Source organism: Molothrus aeneus, chromosome 17 (genome assembly GCF_037042795.1).
Source record: "Molothrus aeneus isolate 106 chromosome 17, BPBGC_Maene_1.0, whole genome shotgun sequence".
NCBI lineage: Eukaryota > Metazoa > Chordata > Aves > Passeriformes > Icteridae > Molothrus > Molothrus aeneus.
Window position 1 is genome coordinate 11,704,286 of NC_089662.1, and position 24,909 is coordinate 11,729,194.

General features: G+C 39.8%; 1 long non-coding RNA gene across 1 annotated transcript in view; it reads left to right on the forward strand.

Annotated features, from left to right (window-relative positions):
- Positions 1-7,857: 7,857 nt before the first annotated feature.
- LOC136564018 (uncharacterized) overlaps positions 7,858-24,909 on the forward strand; it is a 51,375-nt gene continuing 34,323 nt past the window's right edge. The window contains exon 1 of the long non-coding RNA XR_010784672.1: positions 7,858-7,927. This is a non-coding gene — a long non-coding RNA (uncharacterized lncRNA). The remainder of the gene's footprint in view (positions 7,928-24,909) is intronic.

Sequence of the window (24,909 nt, forward strand, 5' to 3'; positions counted from 1 at the left end):
ATGATGTTACTCAAAGTAGCTGGCTTTCATCAAAACCAGAGTTAATTTAGTCAAATTGCCAACACGTTTCTTTTCACTGCTTCTTTCAAACCAGCTCTAATTATAACCTTAAAATAGCATCTTTACTGGCAAAAAAAAAAAAGCCTCAAGACATGGGTCAGCAATCTGTTTCCCTTAGCTCAGATATCTTATTTAAAATTATTGTATTTATTTTTCCCCAAGAAAAGCACATGTTAGCTGAAGTAGATTTTTCAAATGAGTGCTTTTCAAATTGGAGCTTTTTGCAACTTCTGTGAATAGGTTCAGATATGAAGGTTACAGTACATTATAAAACAGTTCTCTTTTTTTCTCCCTGTTTTTTCACCTAATTCTTTCATTTACTTGCTGCAATCAGGCAATATCTACCAGCAAACTGGCAATTAAGTTTTTAGAACTCTCTTGCTTTACATGAGCTGTTTGGACATGTCCTGAAGTAAACAACTAAAACTAAAAGGCCAAGTAAAACCTCTACAGAAAGATATCTGCCCATATATATTATAAAGGATGGAAATATTAAAACTGGATAGTCCTCTCCTCTTTTTGATGTGGAATTTTTAACCAAACACTAATGGTGCTGGGAATTCCATATTGTAGCTGAGGGGAGCTGATCAGTCCAGCTGTTACCCTCAGCTCTGTGGCTCTGCTACAGCATCACTTTCCTTGCAGGTATTGAATTTTTCATCTTCAAAGCTGAGACAGATGGTTTCCATAATGCACTTGGGAAAATGCTCTTTGGGACAGAGATTTTTTTTCACTTAGGAATAACCAGTGGCTACATTTACTTTTCCCAGTACCTGGAACAAGGGCTTTGCTGTGAGTTGCACTTTTGTCCTCTCTCAGGTATGAGGTGCATGAACACCAAAGGAATGAAAATATGTTTTCAGCAGGATAAAACTCTCAACCAGCTCAGATTTCATGTTACACCTGACCATTGATTGCTTGGCCTAACATATCTTAGACTGCTGGGTCTACACAACTTTCTCCCTGCCTTTTCCAGGGCAAAAAAAAGAGGTTATGTTCCTGAGGAGCCCAGTGGCAGAGCCTGAGCTCTGTTCTGAACTGATCTTAATTGGTTATTTTCTGTAAAAGGGAGAAGCTGTAAAACAGGAAATCAGTGGAAACTTGAAGGCATTTCTACAAGCATAAATATTCCTTGATTGCCTGGCTTGGTTTTAGAGACATGTAAATTTTCAGCTTACCCAGGGATCTCGCAGAAAACCTGGTTCCTGAATTTTCTTTTTTCTCCCGTTTTTTTCATCCACATCCTATGTACAGAGTAGATTTATTGATATTTTTCAGGAGTATCATGGAGAAACAGGCTTTGTTGTTTGTACTCATTCTAGTGGAGCAACAAGAAAATTTCACCTGTCAGGCAAAAGTGAATTTTGCAATCCAAGGCCTGAAGGCACACCTAATTACCCTGAGAGGTGGAGCTTGCTGGGGCAAGTAAATTGGGGTGCTGAAAGAAACTGGGGGGAAAAAAGAGGTTGGCTCTCCTTTTTTCTTCCTCCTGGTCCAGGAGGCTTGGAGCCCTTCCTCAGTGACCAAAGCTGCCCTCCAGGTTCTGCAGGGATCTGGTCCAGGGGAGCTGGGACAGTCCCTTCCAGGGCCTGATTTGGTGTCTTGGGCAGGAGATTTTGCTGCTTTACTGAGAACCCTTCCTGGCAAGAGGATTGTGCACGTGTAAATGGTGAGGAGCTGGCAAACCTGGGGCAGAAAACCAAGCTGGCAAGGAGATGTTTTATTTAAGACTGCCATTGTATGGCTGCACCTAATTCTTGAGGCAGGAAAAGGGAGAACAAGCAGTTTCTTTTTCATAATCTCACTGCAGTGATCCCACACCAAGCTAGAAACTGTTGTCACAGTGTGAAGGGTTTGGGGTGATCCATGTGAAAATAGAAGTAGGAATGCCATCATTCTATCTAAATCCTTCACCAAATGCTGAAAGTTCTGAAATCTTACATTTAAGGCAGGGTTAAGATTATTTGCCACTGATTTTAAATGAGGATCCATCGCAGGGCTCGTTAGCTGCCCTGTGAGTGGGACCACAGTGCTTCCCCTGTGATCAGCTCAGTGATTTGGTTCCAGTGGCACCTGGAGCCAGCAGTTAAACCTGGTGCTGGTGTAAAACACGGGAGGAGCAGGCGAGGAGAGTGTCCTGCAAAACCAGGAAAGCTTGGAATGCCTTGGGAGAGAGCTCTGAAGGATTTAATGACCAACCCAAAGGCAGCACCTGCCTGAGCAGCAGAGATGGCTCTGCTGCCCCAGGTTTGGCTGGTGCTGCCATGGAGCATTTCCCTGCAGCCCAGCTCCAGGGGGAGTTGATGTGAGGCCCAGCCAAGCTCCACACAAAGCTTGGAAAAGATTCTGAGGTATGGTTATTTTTTTAATATGTTTTCACTTCATTGTGGTTGGTGTTTTTGCGCTTGCCTTTTGATTCTCTGCATGATTAAGCACCTAAATGCTTGCTGTCTTTGTGGGTTGTTTGTTCCATTTGAAGTTTATTTTGTTTGTTTGGGTTTGGTTTCCATTTGTACTAAATGAAAATTAATAATTATATGCTTGTAAATAACTGGGGCAAGATTTAAAACCAAAAAGGGAGAGTTTTTCCTTCTGCTTCTGTGTGTCCAGCTCCTTTAGGAAATTTTATTCTCTATTGTAAATTCTCAGTGCTTTTTTGTAATTTGGAAGCTCTAGCTTAGTAAGGTTGACTGCCCAGAAATAACCTGGCTGTGCAGAAGCAGAGTTTGGAGAGAGAATCAATTTTTTCCAGTTACTGTTAAAAGGTGTATCTTTGCCAAAGAAACGATGGTAATTTCTCTTAAAGTTAAAAGAAAAAAAAATTGGGTATTTTGTTGGGTTTTTTTTCGTTTAATCCAGCCTTATATTCATTCCTGTCAACATTATCAAGTTTTCATTGCTATGACTGAGACAGCAGCAGAAATTATCCCTAAATTGGTTTGTCTTTTGAGGGCAACTAATAATTAAATCTCCTGCAGTCTGTACTGTTTATAGGCAATGGAAGTAATTACTAAGTTTGAAAAAATACACTAATTTGGAAAATGTTTGAAAAAATCTCAACTATAATGGAGTTACAAGCCAGCAAGGGGTTATTGGTCTAGACAACATAACCATGGCTTTTCATTTAGCTCCACAAACTGTTTAGATTACTGTCTGAGGAGGGCTTCTGTTCATCACTTTTTAATTTGATTTTGCTCTACAGCAAAACTGGCATTTTAGCTTATCTTTTAAATTGCTATTGTCAAGGTTATGAACTTGGTTACCACCCTTAGCTTAGATGGGAATTTTTTTAGAAGTAATGTTTGTCAAAGTTCTTCCTTCTCTTGGTGTCCAGAATTATTTTATATAAGTGGAATTTCTCCTTCTCTGTATTTTTTCTTTGTATTTTCTGGCTCGTTCCATGAGATTCCCTTACCCAGCTGGTAAGGTCTAGTTCCTCACAGTTCTCATCTGTCTCTATATGTTCTTCTTAAAACAATAAAATTCTCACTCTGAACAACCTTCTATTTGAAGTGGGATGGCAACATTCCTTTTTAATGTCTGCTCTCTGTGTTCCAACATGGCTTGCCTCTGGCTGGACTTCTTGCATGTCTCCAAGGATATTACTAACCCACTTTGGAAAAGAATGAAAAATCTGTTTTACAAAGGTTTTAAGTCTTTTAAACTGCTTTTGTTTCAAAATGAGTCCACTCCTTCCAAATTTAAATTCTTTTCTTGAAAAAAAAAGTATTTTTGGTTTTCACTCTTATAGGAAAAAAAACTACAGAACAAAATCCATATCAAGATTAATGGTGATGTTCTCAATTATTTTTGAATGAAACAAGATTTTTTTAATATAGTACTGGAATTAGTGGTAAGATTATGTTTTCCCCACTTGGAAAATTGAGATAAGTCAGTAACATTTTGTCTATTACTTTAAATTTGGGAAAATTACAGGAATTACTAAAGAATTATTCCAAGTGGGTTATTTAACCTTGGTTTAGTTGCCCAACCCTTTTTCTCATTTATTATCCAGTTATATACTTACAATGTTATTCTGCTTCATTCCAGCCCACTCTAAGCCACTTCACTGCATCTTTTTTTCAAAGCACAACATTTTCATGTGTGCTCCAGTGCAGCTAAATTTTTTAGCTTTTTCTACTTGGTTGGCAAACATTCTTCTTTCTTCTTTTTTTTTATTTTTTCTCCTATTTTTTTCTGGCTATGAAAGCCATATAGATTGGATCTATTTTCCTCAAGGAAAATATTCCAGATACTTCCTCCCAGGTATACCTGTCAATGGCTCATCTGCTTTATCTTAGAAATAAATGCCTTGGAGAAGAAAAAAATGCATCAAAATAATTCTTGAATTGTGACACTGCAGTGATCTATACTGGCTAATGATCCATCCCCAAATGTGTGGTGTGAATCTGCTCTTTCCCTTTCAGTCTTGGAACATTAAACTTGCTTCATTTTGAGGCAATTGCTGTATAGTCTTCTTATTTAAATGCATACATGTATGAGTGCGCTGACAAATGCTTCTTTTTCACAGTATTTGTAGTTAAATTTTTCAAAATCATGTTCTCTTCTTACTTTTAGGTAGGGGTGGGAGAGGCCTTTATTTGCAGTAACTTTCATTGATTGGTCTAATTACTTTTTGAGATTATTTCCATGAATGACTGAGGTTCAGGTTTCTGCAGACTCACCCAGGAGGCTCCATTTGTGCTTTCCTACTCCTCCCACCAAACAGGGGAGCCAGGGGAACAGGGCACATTGCATGCACCACTTGGTGGATTTCCTTCCCTCTGGTTTGTAGAGGAAGCAAATCAATCAGGGTTCCCATGATTTGGTGTGATGCTGGATCTCCTCTACATGAATGAGACAGAAGTGAGGGTTGAGCTGCTGCAAACAGAGCCCTGAAATCCCGGCCCTGCTGGAGCCACTGCCTGAAGTTCATCCTGGTTTCCCCATGTCCTCAGGGAACACTTTGCATGTTACATGTTCTGCAAGGTTCCCTCTTTGTAGCTGAGCCTGGACATGTTGGCTGTCCCTAATTAAAGTAATCTAGGAAGTGTAAACAGCTGAACTTAATAGTTAGGCTTGAAATGCGTGTTGTATTCATGCAATAAATCTCCTGCAATACTGATTTAAATATTTGCCAGGAGTGCTGCTGTCTGAAATCATTTGAAGGATATATTCTCCTCCTAGGACCATAGACTTCCTTGTCTATTTTGGTTTTTTTTTAACAAAATTATTGCACGTCCCCTTCCATAAAGCAAAAACTCTGTCTCTTATCATTTCTCATTTATCAGCTCTCCAAGGGAGGACATAAGATAACAATCATTCTGGAGAGAATGGACAGAGCATGTGGGGTAAAGGAATTATTGCCTATATAAGAGAAAAATTATTTTTCTCTGTGTGAGACAATAGTAGGAGATCTGTCCTTTTGCCTTGAGTGGCAGAAGGTGACAGTGAAAGAGAAATATTGTTCAAGCAATAATGGAATTTCCTTTTAGTGAGAGGTAAGAGGGCTATGGGTAACATGCATGTTTTTCAGGAGAAACACAGACTCTTTTAGACATGTTTAGTGATAAAGGTGAAAAAAATCTAAAATCCTTGGTTAAAAAAATTATAAAGGCTGTAACAGCGTTATTTTTCACTCTTGAATCTATTACATGCTACAGTACAGAAAGCAATTAATATTTCATAACAGTGTGAAGTTGTATCATGCAGGTGCCATCAAATGCAATAATTAAACCTCAGCAGAGTGGTTCAAACATGCTGTTACTGGTGTGACCAGTTAGTGCTGGGAGAGATGGGGAGAGAGGCTCATGGGGGAGCCCGCGGCAACGGGGCTAAAAGACCAATGTCAGCAGCACCTTAACGAGCTGAGAAAGGGCTGCGTGCCCAGCATGCTGCTTCTTGTGCTTTAATCACTGCTCCCTCTGACAAGCAAGCCTGTATAAAGGTGATAAAAACATGAACTGGGAGTAACATACCTGAGCCTCGGTTTGGGAGGTTTTTCCTCCTGTTTTATAAGCTGGTGATAAAATCAGCTGCATCACTGAGCTACAGAGGACCAGGATGGACCCTTGTGGGAGAATGTTGGTTTTATAACATGCATTCCTTTCTTTTAGGGAGCATCCAAGAACAGTTATTCAACTCAAAATATTTAAAAGCCAAGTTTTGTCCTCTCTGGGTTTGTCAGAATCTGTCTGATCTTAAAATCACTGGCAACATTTATCTGTAAGATGTGAGTACATGTGAATGCTGGGCCATGATTGTGGACTTTGGATTCAGGAGACAGGCAAATGTAATATATGAACACCTGAAGATTCAGATTTATACTGGATATCAGGAACTTACCTTAAGAATTTCTCAACCATCACCCCTAGATATGAAGGACTGAAATGTACTCTTTAAAGACTTACTTGATTTTGTTTTTATTGGGCACAGTCTTCCAGAATGACCTTTTAAATCAAGTCTTACTAATTTGGCTAGAGAATGGGAAAATAAAGGCAAAGAAACACCCTTAAAACAAAGCAACAAAAAAAAAAAAATCTAAAAATTAAGAGACTGCTGGTAAACCAAAAGATTGCTTCTGAATTGGGAAGGGAATTTATATATTATGCCAGGTATCTCCTCTTGTGAGATGAGTTTAGATTTGGAGAGTAGAAGATGAGAGCCTTAGGACAGACTGGAATATGGAGAGCGAGGCAGCTGGGAGTTTTGGAGGGTTCCTGTTCCAGGTGGAAGGTGTTGTCTCTAAAATGCAAGTGAAGCCTCACAGGTGAGGGAGGCAGCAAATATCCAGCAGAGCACAGCTCTCAAGGTGGGCAAAATTAGAGAATGGGCTGAGGGTGACCACTGGGAAATTCCTCTGCAGAGTTTCTGTTCCCATTTGTGAGGAGGTGCCATCATCTGCTTTGTGACACCTGGAGAAAATACTTCCTGCCTGTAAGTAACATTTGGGTTTGGATTTGTAATGTGTGAATGTAGCAGTGCTGTTTCTTTGGAACATACCTGGGCCAGTTGAGTGCTCAGTGGGAGCTGATGTGACACTGCAGAAACCTTTCTGTGGGAGAGTTGGAAACAAAGATACTTGTGATACAGCAGGATTGTGATATTCTGAGTAAGTAGCTTGGAAATGTTTAAATCAAAGACTGGGATTTTATTTGAAAAATTCTGTCTAGGTGAAGCAAAAGTTGTACCAATTCCAGCTCACTTTGACAGATCATTAGTGAAACCTGCCTGGTTGGCTCATAGGGTGCTAAAATTGTAGATTTTCAGTTTTTGTGGCTTCTTGGCCAGAGCAGTGTAACTATTCCATGATCCTGCTTCTGAAATGGAAATGAGAGAGCGAATAACCCATCCTGAGTGAAGGCCCTGCTGGTGCCCTGCCTGGCATTCCAAGCCTGATAAGTTTACTTGGCCTGGCACCTTTAGGATGGGGATGTTGGGGTTTTGTGCTCCCTGATAGCACTTGCCCTACCTTTAAGAGGACTTTATGGAATGCCCTTATCTTTCCTGGAGCAGCTGAGGCTGTTGCCAGAATTAGGACTGGCACGTGCAGTTACTTGGAGCCAGAGCAGTTTATATCTGCTTTTATTCTGGGAGGGGGGAAAGTTGTTTAAAATATTTAGATCTTTTTTTTGAAACTGTGTTTCTCATGCTGAATTTGTGAGGTTGTTTTATTTTTTTTCTTGAATGTGGGTTTGTGGGTGTCCTGTCTCAGAGAGGGATGATACAGCTGATTGAAATTTTGTTCATAGTGGAAGTTACAAGTTTACTCAACATTCCTGGCTGCTAATTGTGTGTCTGAAGTTGATGGGGTTTCCTTAAGCCACCAGACAACCACTGCTGCCTTCAAGCGCTTCTTGTTTATTCGGTAAGAATGTAAGGACAAGTGCAAAATATTGCTAAATATATCCCAGTGGAACTTGCCTTTTGTTATGGCAGAACCTGGTGTGTGATTACTGGTACTTCACCAGAACAGTGTGTGCTCTTACCTGTTTTATTAATTATGTTGTTTTCCAGCTGCTGCTTTTGACTTGTTTAAAATATTTGCTCAATCATATGCAGCTCTGCTCTTTTTAGAAAGGCAACAAAAGCCTATGAGCTGTTCCTTGGATGGAATTAGTCCTGTTCCATGTGTAGCTGACAGGCTGAGACTTCATGCTGTGATATTTAAATAAACATTTTGCCTTGCATCAGTTTCTCATAAATCCTATACTTATGTAACTACATGTTTTTCTTGGGAAAATGACATCTTGGTAAGTAATGTTGGCTTAGTTGATTTTTGTGGCACAGTCACAGGACTTAAATATGCAAACAGAGAGGGGTTTTGGGTTCAGGTCCCATCAAACAGAAATCCAGGAGGGCCAACTTTAAATCGTGAAATTGAGCAACTCTTTTCTTTTATGTTGTTGCACACAGCTGAGTTAGGGGTTGTTAATTCAATGACTTCTGGAAAAATCACAATACAACAATATTTGGGCTTGTGAATTGCTCTACAAATGGAATTATGTAGGTGTAATATATTGTGAGTTTTTTTCCCTAGCTCTTATTCTTGGGGCTGGGTTGCTGCCTTTATATTTGGTTCATGCTGTACAATAATATATAATTCAGTATTTATTAAGGCCTTATGTGCAATGGAATCTTTCCATAGTCCAAGCTTCGTTTGTGGTAGTTGTTTTGGATAAAATATAATTTTACAGTAAACTAATTATGGTTCAGTACAGAAATGCTATTAGGAAAAAAATGCAAACATCTACTGACCTGTTCAGTCTATCCTCCCTCTTAAGACTATGTAAGACAGGAGACATGAAAAGCCAAACTGTCCCCATGCCAGTTGCATTACAAGCTGACAAAATATTTAGAAAAGCTTGTTCCTAATATGTAGACTAGGAAATCAGATGGATGTGTGATGGATCTGATAATGAACACAAATTAGGACCCCAAATTGCTGAAGGCAGTTAAACAACCTTGGTGCCAAATGAGCTGCAGCATGTTTGGACACAGTGGATTGAAATTATCTGGAGTCTTTTCCCCCAACACACCTTTCAACCACACAGGCTGACTGGGGCCACTCATCCATTCCCTGTAAATCAAAGGTTTCTGTGTTTTCTGCTGCTATCACTCATGGCAAAAGAACTCTTCTTGATTCTATCTTAATATTGCTTTGCCTGCTAGAGATTTTATTCTTGTTTTTAGAAAGAAGTGAAAAGCGGCAAATATCCTGTGTTCTCACATCTCTTTTGTGAGGTGATTTTTTTTTTCCATATGCACTGAGAAATGAAATAAGTAACCAGGTTCAAAAAGGAGGATTATCTATCCAGTGTTCTCATTACCATCAATGCAAGTATTTCCCAAAAACCTCATTTTCCTCACTGGTAAAATGCAATTCACTTTCTTCTGGAGAGACAAAGATGAACAATAGAAGTGAATCAGAGAAGGTAGAGATGAGAAATAGGATTCAAAATGATAATGCAAGGGGGAATATGTTACTAGCATTATCTTGGGTTTAATGGTGTGACTCAGTCATAAAATGCTAGTTGGCTATTGCCATTCCTGTAGAACTGAGGAAAAGATGAAAGAATACCCCCTACATCTACACAGAAAAGCCTGGAGGGGCTGCAGAGTATTGCCAAGGTGAATCCTCTAGGGAGTAATGAAATTGGAATTGCTTTAGCCACAGTTGAAAGGTTAATGTCCTTGTGATGAATGATATTACAGCATTTCAATTACTCTGCTTACTTCTCAGTCTTGGGTGTTTCATTCTCTAAATTGGCTATCCACATAAGTTGGTTTGTTTTTTTTTTTTTTGTTTACTGGTAAATGCAGAACTGTTTGGATCTCTGTTGTCAATGCCTAGGCCTGGCCTTAGTGTCTGTTTAAAAAAGCAAGACAAACAAGAAAAAGAACCCACAAATTACAAACCTGCATAATGTAAAGCAAGACAATATTAATATCTTACCTAAATTGGAAAGGGGAAGGTTTAATTTAATGGGCTATGCACAGTAATAAATTTGCTTTGTAAAACTCGGAATTTCTTTGCTAAAGTTGCATTCTGAGATCTGGAAGGCCTTATCAGTCAGTGACTTTCATTTCTCTATCACATCTCCAGTTCTGTGCATTAGACCTCCTGCTGCAGAGCTCATTTTCCTTGCTCTGGTGGCATTTGCCCAGTCTGCAGCTCAGGTCATGGAGGGTGAACACGAGCAGTGAATTGCTCCCAGAACAGCAGCGTTGCTGCAGCCCAGTGTCCTGCAGCATTTCACTCCATTCCCATAACTGCACTCTTGGCATTACCCAGTCTCTGGCCTCTCATTATCAAATGCTTTTTGCTTCAGTGACCAAACCCCTCCTGTTTTCTTTGTTTACCCACAAAATATCCCCCCTCTATCCACAGCTCCCTCCGAATTCCCAAACCAACAGTTGGGCAATAGGCACTCACCACTCTGTTGCATTCCACACTGCTTTTCCTCTCACTGAGCTGCAGATACTGAAGTGTTCCCCTTCAGGCCGGTTTCTAGCACCTCTTATCAGTTCTGCAAACTTTTATAAACTAATATTAAAAAAAAATTCTCTAGCTCTTTATTCATTTGGCTGAAGATGGCCAGAAAAATCAAAGGTTGTTTATGATGTGTATGAATAGCAGGATTGGGTAACTCTTTGAAAAGCAGCTTCAAGTTTGTTTCATTCTTTTATATTTAAACTTTATAACAGTGGCTGGCAATGAGTTCCTTCTGATGAAGAATGTTATCAGTGTTACGGTTGTTTTGAGTTAACAATTTGATCTATCTTCCTTTGCCTTCCCAGTGCTCCATCTTTTAGCTCTGACGTTCCCTGCTGTGTTCTCTACTGTTGAGTGTTTATCCCCTTCTCTGCTCACACAGTGGGATCTCCCCAGTTTGTTCAGCCTGCCTGGAGGCTTTTGTGAAGTGAGAGGTGGCAGTGGCTTTGTGAAGTGCATTTCAGTGTTCTTTTCTATGCTGTTCCCTTGCTTCCATCTGGGCAGCAAGAAAGCAGTCCCAGGAATAAACTGACACTAATATTTAGTGACTCTCTCAAAGCATGGGACACTTAACCATGTTTATATATCCAGAAAAATTATCTGGAAAAGTTTATCTGTGAAATTGAACTAATTTTCCTTTTTTTAATAGGAGTTTTTGTTTTGTTTCAGTCTTTTGGTTATGATGAATGGTACGGAAAGTTTTCAGTATTATGTATGTGCTACACCATGGTGCTAAATTACCGTGTTACTGTGGTGTCCTAGAATGGAGAAACATCTGTATTAGCAGTGCTTTTAGCAGTGTTTTTTGGCACAGTAACCATCCAAATCTCACTGATTTCCTGTGTTACATACCAGCAATAACCCTTTAAGTTCTGATTACCTAACCACAGCTACTTACCTCATGCAGAGAAAACACTTCAGTTTAGGAACCAAAGTGTAATGAAAATAAACCTGTTGAACTAATGAGCTTTGTGTGGCTCAGTCTCAGCAAGTCATTGACCTGATGAATGTAAACATTGTAAATGGACTGATGAGTAACAAGTCTGGCTTTTAGACAAATTAGGAGTTTGTGTGGAAAACACTGACACATTAGCACGTTAATAAAAAAATCCTCTAAATTTGCTCTCAGAGACTGAACTTAGGTCAGTTTTAATTATGAAGAAATCTAGAACACTGATGCCTTCTGCTCTCATGTAGTGCCTTTCTCTGTTTATGCATTGTGCCCCTTTGCCCTGAAAACTCACGTGGAAAAGAAAATAAATGTTCTGCAGATTTTCTAATAATTGCAATCCGATTTTTCCATTGTTAGTGCAAAATAAAAGAGGGAGAGTGAATCCACAACACAATCTGCGTGCCTGGTGTCTGCAGTAGCTCCCTTGTCCTGGTGATAAGAAATGGAATATACTCTTCTCTCTATGCCCAGATTATAAATTACTGTTTGCCTGTTGCCAAGAACATCAGTGTTTGCCCATCCTGGAAGCATCTGTTGTGCTGAAACAATGCTGCCACTTCTTGCAGTTCTATGTAGAACATCCTTCATGCCTAAAATGACAATAAACCAATGCTTTGAAAAAATAGTATCAGTTATGTAAAGGAAAGGTTAAGAGGTCACCTGTAATTTCTTATTCTTGAAATACACTGTGTTTTGAAAGAATTTTGGTGATTATTTACCTATAAAGAAGTATGCTTGGTCAGTCCAAGTTCACATACAGTGAAGGGCTCTGTGTTTTAATTGGCTCTCATTAGCTGTCTGAAATGTAAAAGCAGCAATGTTACGATTGCATTTCAAGGATCTCTTGTATATATCTTTTTAATTTAAATCTAATCTCTCTTTAGAAATCACAGAACCCTAAAAACATTTTGGCTGGAAGGGATTTGTGGAGGCTATCCAGGCCTTGATTTTCCTGCTCAAAGCAGGGCTCTCTTGTAAATTAAATCAGGTTACTCGGGACCGTGTCCAGTCACGATTCAAACATCTCTGAGGATGGGGATTCCAGTCTCCCGAGCAACTTGCTTCAGTGCTTCATTGTTGTACTTCTGAACCTTTTTTTTTCCATAAGCCCAACCAAAATCTCCCTTACTGTGATCTTTGTCCTGTCCTTTCCCCATGGACCTATTAAAAAAGTGTTTAGCCCCAGCCTCTCCGTATCCCACTTCAGGCAGGGAAAGATGCCAGTGGTTCCTCAGCCTCCCTTGTCCCAGGCTGCCTGAAGCCACTTCATGGCCTTGGTGTGCTCCAGTCCCATCACTGTGTGGTGGCCTCTGCTGCCCTGGCTGGGTTCAGGATCCTTGTGGGTGTTCCAAGCCTGGAGATGCTATTCCAGAACCAGAGGAGCCTCAAGTGTGCCATGAGGGGAGCAGTGGTTTGCTGGAGCTGCTGCTCTGGGTCCTGGTGCAGTTGTCCTTTGCCCCTGTGCAAGAGCTCCCTGCTGCCTCCAGTTCCACTGGGACCAAAACTGCTCTGTAGAGCTGCTGCTCAGCCATTCAGCGCCCAACCTGTCCTTGAGCAGCTCCTGCAGTTCTGAAATCCCCTCTCAGTCTCTTCTCAGCACTTGCAGCTCAGTGAAATCAGTGTTGAGGGGTGCAGGTCAGCAGCTGCTGCTGGAAAAAGATATTCCCCATAACTGGGGCCAAATATTCATCGAGCATGGGATGCCACTGGTGGTGGAGCAGCAAAACCAGAGTTTGTGCACAATGACTTTGTCCCTTCCCTGCTCAGCCTGTGGATTTCAGCTCTGGTGTTATGGGCTGTGCCAAGAAAATGTGCAAGCACTGAGACAGTTGTTTTACTTTCAAGTCTCTGATTAATCAAAATCATCTTTAGAGTTATGGTTTTTCTCAAACACAGGCAAAGAGACTGTTTCTAATGGATGTGGGGTTTTAGTGCAAAGGCCATGAAATTTAGTGTATGTTTAGTTTTCTTCATTTTACGTGTTGTTTTAAGAATATTAAAGCACCAGAAATAACAGGAAAATTAAAGCTAATAGGATATTAATATTTGCTTTTACAACTGAAACTCCAATCTGTTTATTAACAGATGGAATCCAGGCTCTGTGAATCAAGTATTTTAAAAGTCATTTGACATTTAAACAGTAAGTGGATCTCTTCAAAGAATACACACAAGAAACGAGGGCTTTAAGAATAATTCTCTTTTAGGTGATAAATAGCTTTTCAGTCTGATGTACAGCTAATGTAACTTCAATCCATCCTTAATAAATAAAAGGACCCACCAATTAGAAGTTATGTCCTACATAGGTCTCAAAGTGTTTTGTCGTGTTGTCATTTCAGCATTCTCATTTTGGCTGGAATAATTGTGAAATAACCTTCCCAGTGTTCTCCAGCAGGAGAATAATGATTACAAAATATGGAGTTCTGAATAGTATTGTAATGTAGTTGATGCTAACTAGATAAAATTGCTAAGTGTTAAATGCATCCAGCCTTCATCTATTTAGAAATTAACATAAACCAGAGCCTCTGAAGCAACTTGGATCCTAATGTAAGAACTATGAAAATATATTGATTTTAAATACAAGCTAGCAGAATATTTATAGGAGCTGAAAAGTGGCTGAAAGCCTTTGTCCATGTGGTTCATTCTTTTTAAAAAAGAACCAAACACAAACCCCTACAAAACAAAACGCCTCTAATTTTTCCATTTACTCCCAAAATGCAGTTCTTTCTCTGGTAAGAAGTTCAGTCCTCAGCAAAAATCTTTTGCTGGTTTTGGACTGAGTTTATTTATATTTGTTTTATACATGTTTACCCTTGGGGTGAGCCCATCAGTGAGGAGAATTCCAGACTTTGTGGAACAAAATGCATTTCATAACTGGACAAAGCAAGGCCAGGAAGAGAAGGGGCTGCTCGCATGCGATTTTAAGCACCCTGGTACACATTTGTTCAAAGCCCTCATGATCTTTGATATATTTGTCATCTTTAGTGTTGAGCCTTCCATTCTGAGACCATAAAGATGTGAATAGCTGAAATGAGTGCACTGAGTTATTTGGGAGACTTGACCACTGTGGGCTCACTGCCCAAGAGGAGAGATGAGTTTGTTTATTCATTAGCCAGTGAGAAATTCTTTCATAAGAATTCTCAAGAATTTAATTTTTTTTCATAATTTTAGTAAACTACACAGTTATCTTATTCCAATCTTACATATTATGCCGTCATCTAAAATCAAATGTTTTTAAATGTTCTACACAACTTCAGCATGTTAATGGTAAAATGGTAAAGAATTAGGAAGGACCTCACAGTTATGCAAGACTATTGGGTTTCCTATTAAAAATGTTTCTAGTAATGATTTTTATACTCCACATACAGAGAATGGAGAGTTGTATTCAGAGAAGGAGAAAATAGAAATAGACTATCAAGTGCTTGATTAGATATACGTTTTTGGCTTAAGAACTGTGAACAAATGTAAATTCATTTGCAAATATTCTTGTCTGTAACACTGCAGAAGTCCTCAGTGTGTTGATACACAGTTCCAGGAATGCTCAAAAATAAGGATCGGTGGTGGCCTTACTGTGAAAAAGTCAGCAATTACAGTCTGTAACACAGACAGAGGAAAAGCCAGACAAAGCCAGAGGTCTATCACGAGCTGTTGTTATTGGCATTCAGTTGCTCTCAGGCTTAACTGAGAATACGCAAAGTTCTTCTTGCTCCACTATGTTCCCAAATTAATCCAGACCTTGGTAATCAAGGTAATGACTGAGGGAGTTATTTGTTATAGGGTGGGGTTCTGCTCTTTCTCCCTTCTTTTCACAATCTGAAGAAAATCTTATACTGACATTTACTTGCAGAGCTGAAAAGTTCTCAGTGTCAAGCAAGGTGTTCTGCTGCTTTTTAAAGTTTGGAAATAAAATCATGGGTTGAGGGAGAGCTGAGATTTCAGAAAAGGGGCCTGGAGCTCCAAAATAGAAATGTATTTACATTATATTTTTGTCCAATTTTATTATTTTCTGTTTCCCATTCATTTTGCATCAGCTTAGTTTCAGGAGGCTCAGAAATCTCCCTTTGCCCTGTCCATTCTCCCCAGCTGCAGTAATGAAAATGTGACTTGAAGGAGGTTTTCTTCTCAGGGAAGAAGAGAGCAAGCAGCCTTGCACTGCACAGAGCTGCTGAGCTGCAGTGGTTTGGGGTTTGTGTTGGACTACATGGTAAATTTGTCATTTTGTATCAGAATTTTACTATGCCAAGATTACAGCCCAGTCAGAAAACTGCATGTTTCCAATCTGGCTCTGTAATCTTATTTACATTTACTTGTGCTCATGAGTAATCTCTCTGAAGTCAATGGTATGAATCCAGTCATAATGAAATTATTTGTTGTTTATTTTTTCTCATCTGGTAATTATACTTTGCTATCTGATTGCTTTGTGACCCTTGAAGCAAGAGACTCAAGAATAGAAAAAAAAAAAAACCTTCTTAGCTTCTGCCTTGGAGCCAGTTCTGAAGAAATGAAAAGTTCTGACATTGTATTCTCAAAAGCAACACACAATCTGGCAAGGAGTGTTCATATGGGGTTAGGAAGGTGGCTGATATATTTCAGATTTTTAAATATAGATGAGACTGTGTGATAAAGCTCTTTTGGACAAAAGATAAGGATCTAAAATTGTAACCAGTTGCATCTGCAGTAAGCCTGAAAGAATCTTTGTTCATGGAGTTATTACACACGCAAAAATACAAGATTGATAGCAAAACCAGGCAGCTAATAGTCAAGTCTAGGAAAAAAGCAGAATAACAGTTACATTTTGTAAGTATGAAATATATAATATTTATAACGTGTTTTACTCTAGCTACTCAAAAGCAGTAAGTCAACTTTGAAATATTTTCATCAACAGAAACAAAATCAGCATGGAGAAAAAACATTGCGAATTTTTAAGCATAGCTTTCCTTTTTGCAAAATTGCCTCTTCACATTCTGTATGAAATTTCACAGAGGATGGAGATAAAATGTATTTTCTGAGGCACAAGAAGTGCTCTGCCCTCTTCCCATCCTACTATATTATTGCAAATTTTATGTAATTTTTTTGTTTTGTGCCAGTGATCAGAAAACATGTTCTGATGTTTTCCACATTTTTCAAACTCTGACTTTGCATACTTAATTGTGCAAAGTATTTTTTTCCTCAAGATATTTCAAAAACCAAGGTCCAAGCTTCATTTAAACAATTTCATAAAATTAAATTATGATTTGTATAGTCATGACATTAAATAATTATTTCTATAGTCACTTTACTCGGTGCTTTGTTCATCCAGTCTAGTATAAAATGCTTGTTTCTGATTGAAGCTCTAATTAGAGGACAAAAAAAGCCCCAGGAGCATTATAACAGATTTTTTTTGTTTTTCCCTCCCATAGGGTTTGGTCAGTAATGTTTGAGCAGTTCTGTGTTGGAGATTTTGTAGGGAATTTTGGGGGGTTTATTGTTTGATTTGATTTTTAATCTTTGCTATGAAGGAATTGTGAGAAGTTTGGTCAGTTCTTGTCCTGCAGACCAAGTAGTGCCTATTGTTTGTGCTATTAATCTGTGGCATTTGGAGTAGTTTATTTTTAAATGATCCTAAACTATGCAGTAGCCCAGAATACTTTATTGCAGGTGATATAGAGAATTTGGAGTGTTTTTCATTGAGTGAAAAAAAGTTCTAGAATTCTAAGAAAACATAACAAATTTGGAAAAAAAGGGCTTTTAAATTTTAAAATGCTGCGTGCAGGGGAAAAAGTGCATCCAGATAATTTCCTAACACTTAAGATGTGACCTGTATCTCTTCCAGGTGCATGCTAAGTTTGTTCCACAGATGGATGAGACTGACACCTTTATCACATAGGCATTAATCATTACAAAGCTTTTCTTTAAAGATCTCCTAGTGGAAATGCTGATTTGTGGAATGGAAGCTATCTTTAAGTCTTCCAATTTTTGTCATTTGTCACACACCAAACTAAATATCGAGTCAGATATTTATAACCAATGCAGGTGGGCTCTGTAGCATTTTGCCCACTGAAAATAGAACATTGATGGAGATATTTTTGTCAATCCATTTAAGATCTTACAGCTGAATTAATTGCATTGAAGGCATTGACAGTGAACCATTGAATCATGGGTCTTAGTCTGAATCAAAGTTACTGTGTCATGTGAGGGAACAGGCTGAGCGAAATAACTCTATGGGCACATTGAAGAGGTTCTAGTGGAAATCTGGTAAAAATGAAGATGCAAGAGTAGTTTTGGTAACCAGAGCTGTTCTAAACAGTCTTTGTGGCTTCGCTGGGCTGCAGAATGTCTGGTTTCTGTGCAGTCATTCTAGGGGAGGAAATGGAACCTCAAACATTGTGGTTCGGAGAATTTTTGTCTTCTTCATGGAGATTTTGTAACACATACAACAAGTGTCCTTCCTCATGTTGCTGCACAATGGAAAGGGAGCAATCCCTGATCTCCTGGTTCCCACCAGCAGAGTTTGTGCCCAGAAGCAGCCCCTGACTCGACCACCCAGCTCCAGGAGGCCTGTGGGGGAATTGCATGCTCGCATGTGCATCGAAAGCCGGGTTTCCTTTATTCAGGACAGCCATCCAATGGAAGGGCCGGTGTCCCTCTCGCGGGCTCCGGGACCGTCCCTCTCCCCGGGCTCCGGGACCGTCCCTCTCCCCGGGCTCCGGGACCGTCCCTCTCCCCGGGCTCCGGGACCGTCCCTCTTTCCGGGCTCCGGGACCGTCCCTCTTCCCGGGCTCCGGCCGCGGTTCGGGTCCCTCAGGGGCGGCCCCGCCCCGCGCCGCCAGGTGGCGCTGTGGGGTCGCCTTAGCCCTCAGGAGTGGCGCGGGAATGGTTTGGGATCCCAGGATGGGTTAAACCCCTTGCGTCCCTAATAAGTAGATTTTTAAATTTTTTTTTTTTTTAATTTTTTGCCCTTCCAGTACTGACAGATTTCCACCTTGCCCTGAGGGGGATTTTTCTTTTACTGGGCCTGCGGACGTGCCCCGTGTGTTCTGATCGCTCAGGTCCTGAGAGCTGCCAAGTTGTTTGAGGTCAGGTCACCTTTGATGGCAAAGTTATCTCGGTAAAAGTTAAATTCACACTTTAAAACTCACACTTTAAAAAGCAGTGCTGAGCTGAGATGTAAGTCCTGGTCTAAACTCTTGTAGAGTCACCCATTGATTTAATTGAGTTTGGGCAGTTCCTTAATCATGTGGCAGCTGTGGCCACAATGATCCAAGGGCTGGGGAACCTCTACGAGGAAAGGCCAAGAGAACTGGGGTTGTAAAAAGGCTGATGGGAAACCTTATCATGGTCCAGGCTAAAAACAAGATTTTTACTAGGACCCCCTTTTTACTAGTAGTCATATGGAGAAGATGAGGGTAATGGGTACAAGTGACTTCTGGGGAGATTTCAGCTGGAAAGAAGAGTATAAATTTCCACAAGGAGAACAATCAGCCACTGAAATATTTCAAATTCTCAATTCAATTTCTATTTTCAGTCACACTTGACTTTTGCCTCAGTGCCCCTTCTTGGCCAGCAGGTCGTTTTCAGGAGACACTGGTGACTCTCTTTGGAGTTCTTCCCACAGCCACAGAGCAGCTGGAGCTGTTCTGAGGCTCTGGAGGTAATTGCTGGGTGGCAGGCAGAGTTTAACATGTTTGAACTGCCTGGAGGGATGAGCTGACTCTGAAGAATTGCAAAAGTTACAAAACTCAGTAAGCAAACAGGGCCTGGCCCCCAGCCTACGTTTCAGAGAGGTGTCATGACCCATCAGCCAGAGCAAGGACCCAGCCTGGGAATTCCTGGGTTTTACAAAAGGACAGAATTAGGAAGGCATGCATCCAGTGAGGACACCCAGAGGGGACACACTTATTGCAGAAACTTCATGTAACATCATAAAAATATGGGAAAAAAACAACTGGCTGCTTACCTGGCAACCAGGTATTCAGAAAGTGGGAACTCCTTTAATGACTAATGAATTTTGTGTGCTAAAAGCACTGCACACGCATGGTACCTTTGGCCTGGGTTGCAGACATGGGGGGTCTGTTCAGACCAATACAATGCTCAAGAGGAGGGTGTGAAATCACTCCCAACTGGCAGCTTTTATTTGCCATAGAAGCTGCTCATCCAGACTTGGTGACGTGGCCACATCCATTCACTGTAGAAATCTATCCAAGTGAGAAGAATGATATTAGAGGAAAGACTTGGGCCTGAAGAAAGCAAACAAGAGGGTTTGTTATTAAAATGAAGGGAAGAGGATTTAAAAATAAATATCAGAATGCTCTGGAAACACATTTCCCAGAGCAACAAGCTTTGTAGGGCAACTTGCAGAAGCCCCTGCCCCCAGCTACTGTTTGTGTGCTGCAAACCCCATCCTCTCTGGGAAGATTTCTTGCAGGTATGGATTGCCAAAGGTAAAACAGCAGGAATATTCCCAGCACTGTCATAATTTAGAGCATTTACCTACAAAGAAAATATTTTATTCAGATGTCAGAAACCTCATTATCTGAGCAGAATGGGGGGAAAAAATAAAAAGAAACCAGGCTAATAAATGTGAATATTTCATTAGTCATGAAGAATTTTTCTTAGGACTTTTTAAAGAAGAAGGTGAGGAAATATTAGGAAGAGAATTTATGAGAAAAGATAATATAATTTACAAGCTTGGACAAAAGAAGGCTGTATTAAAGATATTAAACTTGCAAGAAGGTCCTTTTCCAGACTTGCCTCACCACAAAAAAAAAAAAAAAAAAAAAAAAAGATACATTTGCCAGATATGAGACCCAAGAATGGAGAAGAAATTGTTAAGACTTGGTTGGAATGATAGCTGACTTTTTAAATATTTATAATTACTATCCTCACAAAAGATTGAAGCACAGATTTTCAGATTTTCAAAAAAAATTGATTGAAGATAACACAATAGACACCAACTAATTTCCCCTTCCTCTCTACCACTAAAATCTGTTGAAGGATTTTTTTTTGGGTGAGGCACTCATTTCATATTCTCAAAGGAAAATAATTTTGTGGATTGTGCAATTTTTGGGTCACGGTCCAGATGTTGTGGAAAATTCTGATGAGTGTTGGATAGACATTGGTTTTGGTTGAGGTGAGGGGAGTCTCCCCAAGGCATCTCAGAGAGATTAAAAAACTCGTTGAATTCTCTAGCACTGATTCTGAATTTTCACAGCTTTAATCAGATTTCTCTGGCCAGTTGTTTTTCCTTGAATCCATATGCCAAATGTTAGCCTGCATTGAGTACATCATTCTTAAATATTCCCACAGCATAAACCAAACCTATTTTGTTTAAATGCAAATAAGTCACTGGATTTCATTACGTAACAAATTTTGCCTTGAGGTTGTGTGTAGTCTTTGAAAGTGACTGTAATGTATTCCAAACTTTTAATATTCCCGTTTAATGTTTCTTTTTGTTTTTATACTCTTTTTTGTTTGTCTGAAGTGGAAGAGATTATCTGTACTCTAACATAAGCCTCCACAATATCCCACCACATGAAGGTTATGGGACAGAGCCCTGGTTTCTCCACAAAATAAATAACTTTTGAACAAAAGGCCCCACTATGCTGTCAGCCAGAGCCTCCTTCCCTGCACTGCTGCTCAGCTGCAGTGGGTAACGTTACCTTCAGTAGCCACAGAGAAGGAGGCAGCTGCAGACACAGCCAAAAGTATCGGGATTAAAAAACTAAAAATTCTGCAGTTAGCCAACCAAATTATTTTCTTGTAGCAGTGGGAACAGCAGGTCTCTCAGAGAAGCAGGTCCCAAACTTTTGGCAAAATTAGGATTCTGAAAGCAGTTACAGAGCAGGTTCCAAGAGCAGCATGACTCAGGATCTCCATAAGGATGGAAGTTCTGTTTAAATGTGGCAGCCTCATAAAAGGACTTTTTGGTTTTGATCTCCCAGTAAGTTCACTGATAAACTCCTTGAGTGTTTGTTTAGGTCCCATCTGTAAAAATAACTTAATTGAGATGGAGTTTACAGGACAGCATTCTCTTTTCTTGTTCTATTATAATTTTCTGACCCTAATTTCCTGCTTTGTCATTTGGTTTGAATTGGACCAGTCATGAGAAAACCTTCCCCATAAGGCATAAGTTCTGTGTGTGGGAGAATTCTTTGTAGATATTTGTTCTGTGAATTGGAATAATAAACTATTATAAGACTACTATGGGTTTGGAAGCTACTTTGGCCGGTGGCAGCGAGTTTGAAACTTTTATTTCATTATTGTTCATTTTTCAGTTAATCCCGCTGTGCAATTTCAGCTCATCCATTTGCTCTTTTTCCTTTGGCGAAAACTGAAAAACCAGGTGCACGTTGCACATCATGGACTCGTGTTACTGACATGGCTGGGCTTTAATTACATTCTGAAGGAGCATTTTTATAATGCACCGTGAATGGCTCAGACATGGTTTAAATAAATATATTTAGACATTATAGAACAGATTAGTCTGGGTCTTGAATCAGTGCTTCCTGTTCCTCACACAGGGACTCAGAGGTGCTGGATTCAGTACAGACATGCCTTGGTAGGGTCCGCTTGGGCTGTGGCTGCTACTATTGGCTGTACTTGCTGATATTCTGTAACATTTTCTCATGAGGGGTTGTATTTCCTTTTGTTTTTTTTTTTCTTATTAGGGCAAGGAATTTGACATTTCCAGCACCAAGAGCATGTTCTTCCCAAATCCACAATTTGAATTTTGTTCACATTTTAGCTTTCTGAAATCCTTAGCAATGTCTTTAAAAAGTTGTTCCATTTGAAGCTTTTTTAATATTATGACTAAATGACATTTTAAATTGCCTTTGAATGCTGGTTTGACACTCTTGCACTCAAACCAGCAGTAGTTATGTTGACAATGTATGTCCACGCTTCTTGATATAAGCCGTGTTTATTGAGTGAACAGATATTGTAAACTTTAGAAGGGAAGAATCTAACTGCAGCTGCTTTTGTTGCACAGCAGGTTTTTAAGGCTACTTCAGAAGCAGTGCTGGGGAATCAGGCACTGCCTTATTTATGATGTTAATGTTGTAGGAACATGGCTTCAGGGGAGGGACTTTTCAAAGCTTCCAGCTGCTTAACAGCACAAAGAATGTGTGCTCCCAAGCTTTATCAGCTACTTTGGAAAACCCCATCATATGGATCAGTCTATCTGTAAGGATAGATACTTGCTTGGACTACATTTGGATTAAATGGATGTCTTAGTGCAGAAGAGGAAAAAAAAATACAGAAAATTTCTGGAATTAAATTAAAAGCATTGACTAAGATCTGCTAATATAGATGGATATCCCAAGAGGAAAATGTTTTTGGATCTGGGTGAAAATTGCTTGGCAAACTCAGTAATCGTGGTTATTGAACTGTGAGTTTTCCAATTCTGATCTGAAGCCCAGCGAAATAGAAGGGACTTTGACTCGGCAGAGTGAAATGCTTGCAGTCGATTCTGAGAGCCTTCCTTTCACTGAATAACTCAAGGAGTCTCAATGAAGTCTGTAAAATTAGTCATTTGGTGCCTCTAGTGATACACTAATGAAAAACATCCTGACAAAGTTAACTCAGTTTTGTTCTCTGTGGTGCCAAGGAATAAGACAAGAGGCAACGGGCAGAAAGTGATGCCCAGGAAGTTCCACCTGAACATGAGTTAGAATTTCTGTCTTGTGCAGGTGACTGAGCACTGCCATGCCCAGAGAGGGCTTGGATATGATCTTCTGGAGGGAATTTTCTGTGTCTGTTCCTGCAAAATTATTCAAAGCCAGTCAAAATATTTCAGAACCAACTATTGGAAAATATATTCCATTTTGCATTCATCAACACATGAGCACTTTTCCCAGTGCCTGTGTTTGTTAGTGATTGTCAGTAAAATAATCTGAAATCAGATTCTAAGTATGAAAGAGCAAGACCTTGTCAGGCATTGGAAAAATAGCCAAAAAAAAAATTCAAGAGTCTTGTAAAATTGTTATGTAAATTGGTACTTTTCCATCATTACACTACATTACAGCTAATCTTCTGTAAGTGTTCGTGCTTATTGCTTTTTTAATTAATGCCCTTCTAAGTTCTCAGTTAGGCTTTGTCTTCTGGTTTTAGGAGGGGCAGGTATTGTTAATAAACACAGATGGTCTTGGTTTATTTCCAAAGTTAAAACTATTAACTAAGTGTTGGCAGCTGCATTTACCATTTTATATATATTTAAATCCATTTTATGGTAAGAATTGGTAAGATATAAGGGTGGGAGGTGCATCAGTAGCTTGTAACCTCATCAACCTTTTGGAGTTCAGTGGCAAGCAAGGCCTGGAAAGAACATTCTGACAAGAGCAAAGGGATTCTCCTGTTGAGAGATTCCCCTGAGAATGATGGCTTGGAATTGATACAATGCCAATACAAGTGTGGAAAGTCTTATTTATTTGATTTTCCATAAAACTGCATTTCGTGGCCCCTGCAGACAGGCTGTGCAGGGCAGGCTCTGCTGGAAGAGCAGCTCCAAATGTTTGTTCTGCTCGAGGGATTTGAATTGCCAGACTAGTGGGGATTCCACTCTACCCCCTGACCAACACTGGTCAGCAGTGTGGCAATTCCTATACAAATTGCCTCCTGACCCTGCTGCTGGAGTTCTTTGGGGTGCCCCATTTAGGCCTCCAGCCCTCCCTTTCCGAGGTGCAGCGTTCCCAGCCTGCTCATTCCCATCCGAGCCCTCAGGCACTAAACCTCTGCTCACTGCCATCCCCAGCCACAGGTCAGGTCAACACCTGCAGCCTCAGAGGCCACATCTTGGTTTTTAAAACAACATATTGAAAATTAAACACTTCAGAGAAAGCAATATTTAAAAGCACCATCAGCCTGATGTGTCTCCATGTCCACCTTTCTGGTGTCAGGGTTGTCCCTGTGTAAATTTGCAGTCCTGGGCTATGTCAGGTGTTTTGAACAAAGTTAAATCACTCCTTCAACTCTCCTGATTGGGGGTGAAATACTGAAAGACTCGACTCCTCTTTTGTTGTTATCACCATGCTTTAAGTATCTCGAATTTCTTTGTTTCCTCAAGAAGCCTTTCTTTGCCTATCATTCTTGGAAACTTCCTGAGGGGAGATATGTAGGAAGGCTCTAAGGCCTTCCTATGCCCTCCAATTTAATTTATTTTATGCCGATATCAGGAAGGTACTTCTTTATTCAAGATGCTAGTACATTTGTATGTTTAAAACAATTTTAAAAGGGAGAGGTAATGTGCTAGTAAAAAATCAATACTCCACATTGCTAGTTTATTTGAAATTGTGTGAGGTTTATCTTTCTGTGGTACAATTTTTCAATTAATGTCTTCCAATATTTAGGAATGAAGAGACAATGTGACCTGTTGATTGGTTCTGAAATTCTCTTGATAATTTACAGCCTCATTAATAATTTCTGTTTACTT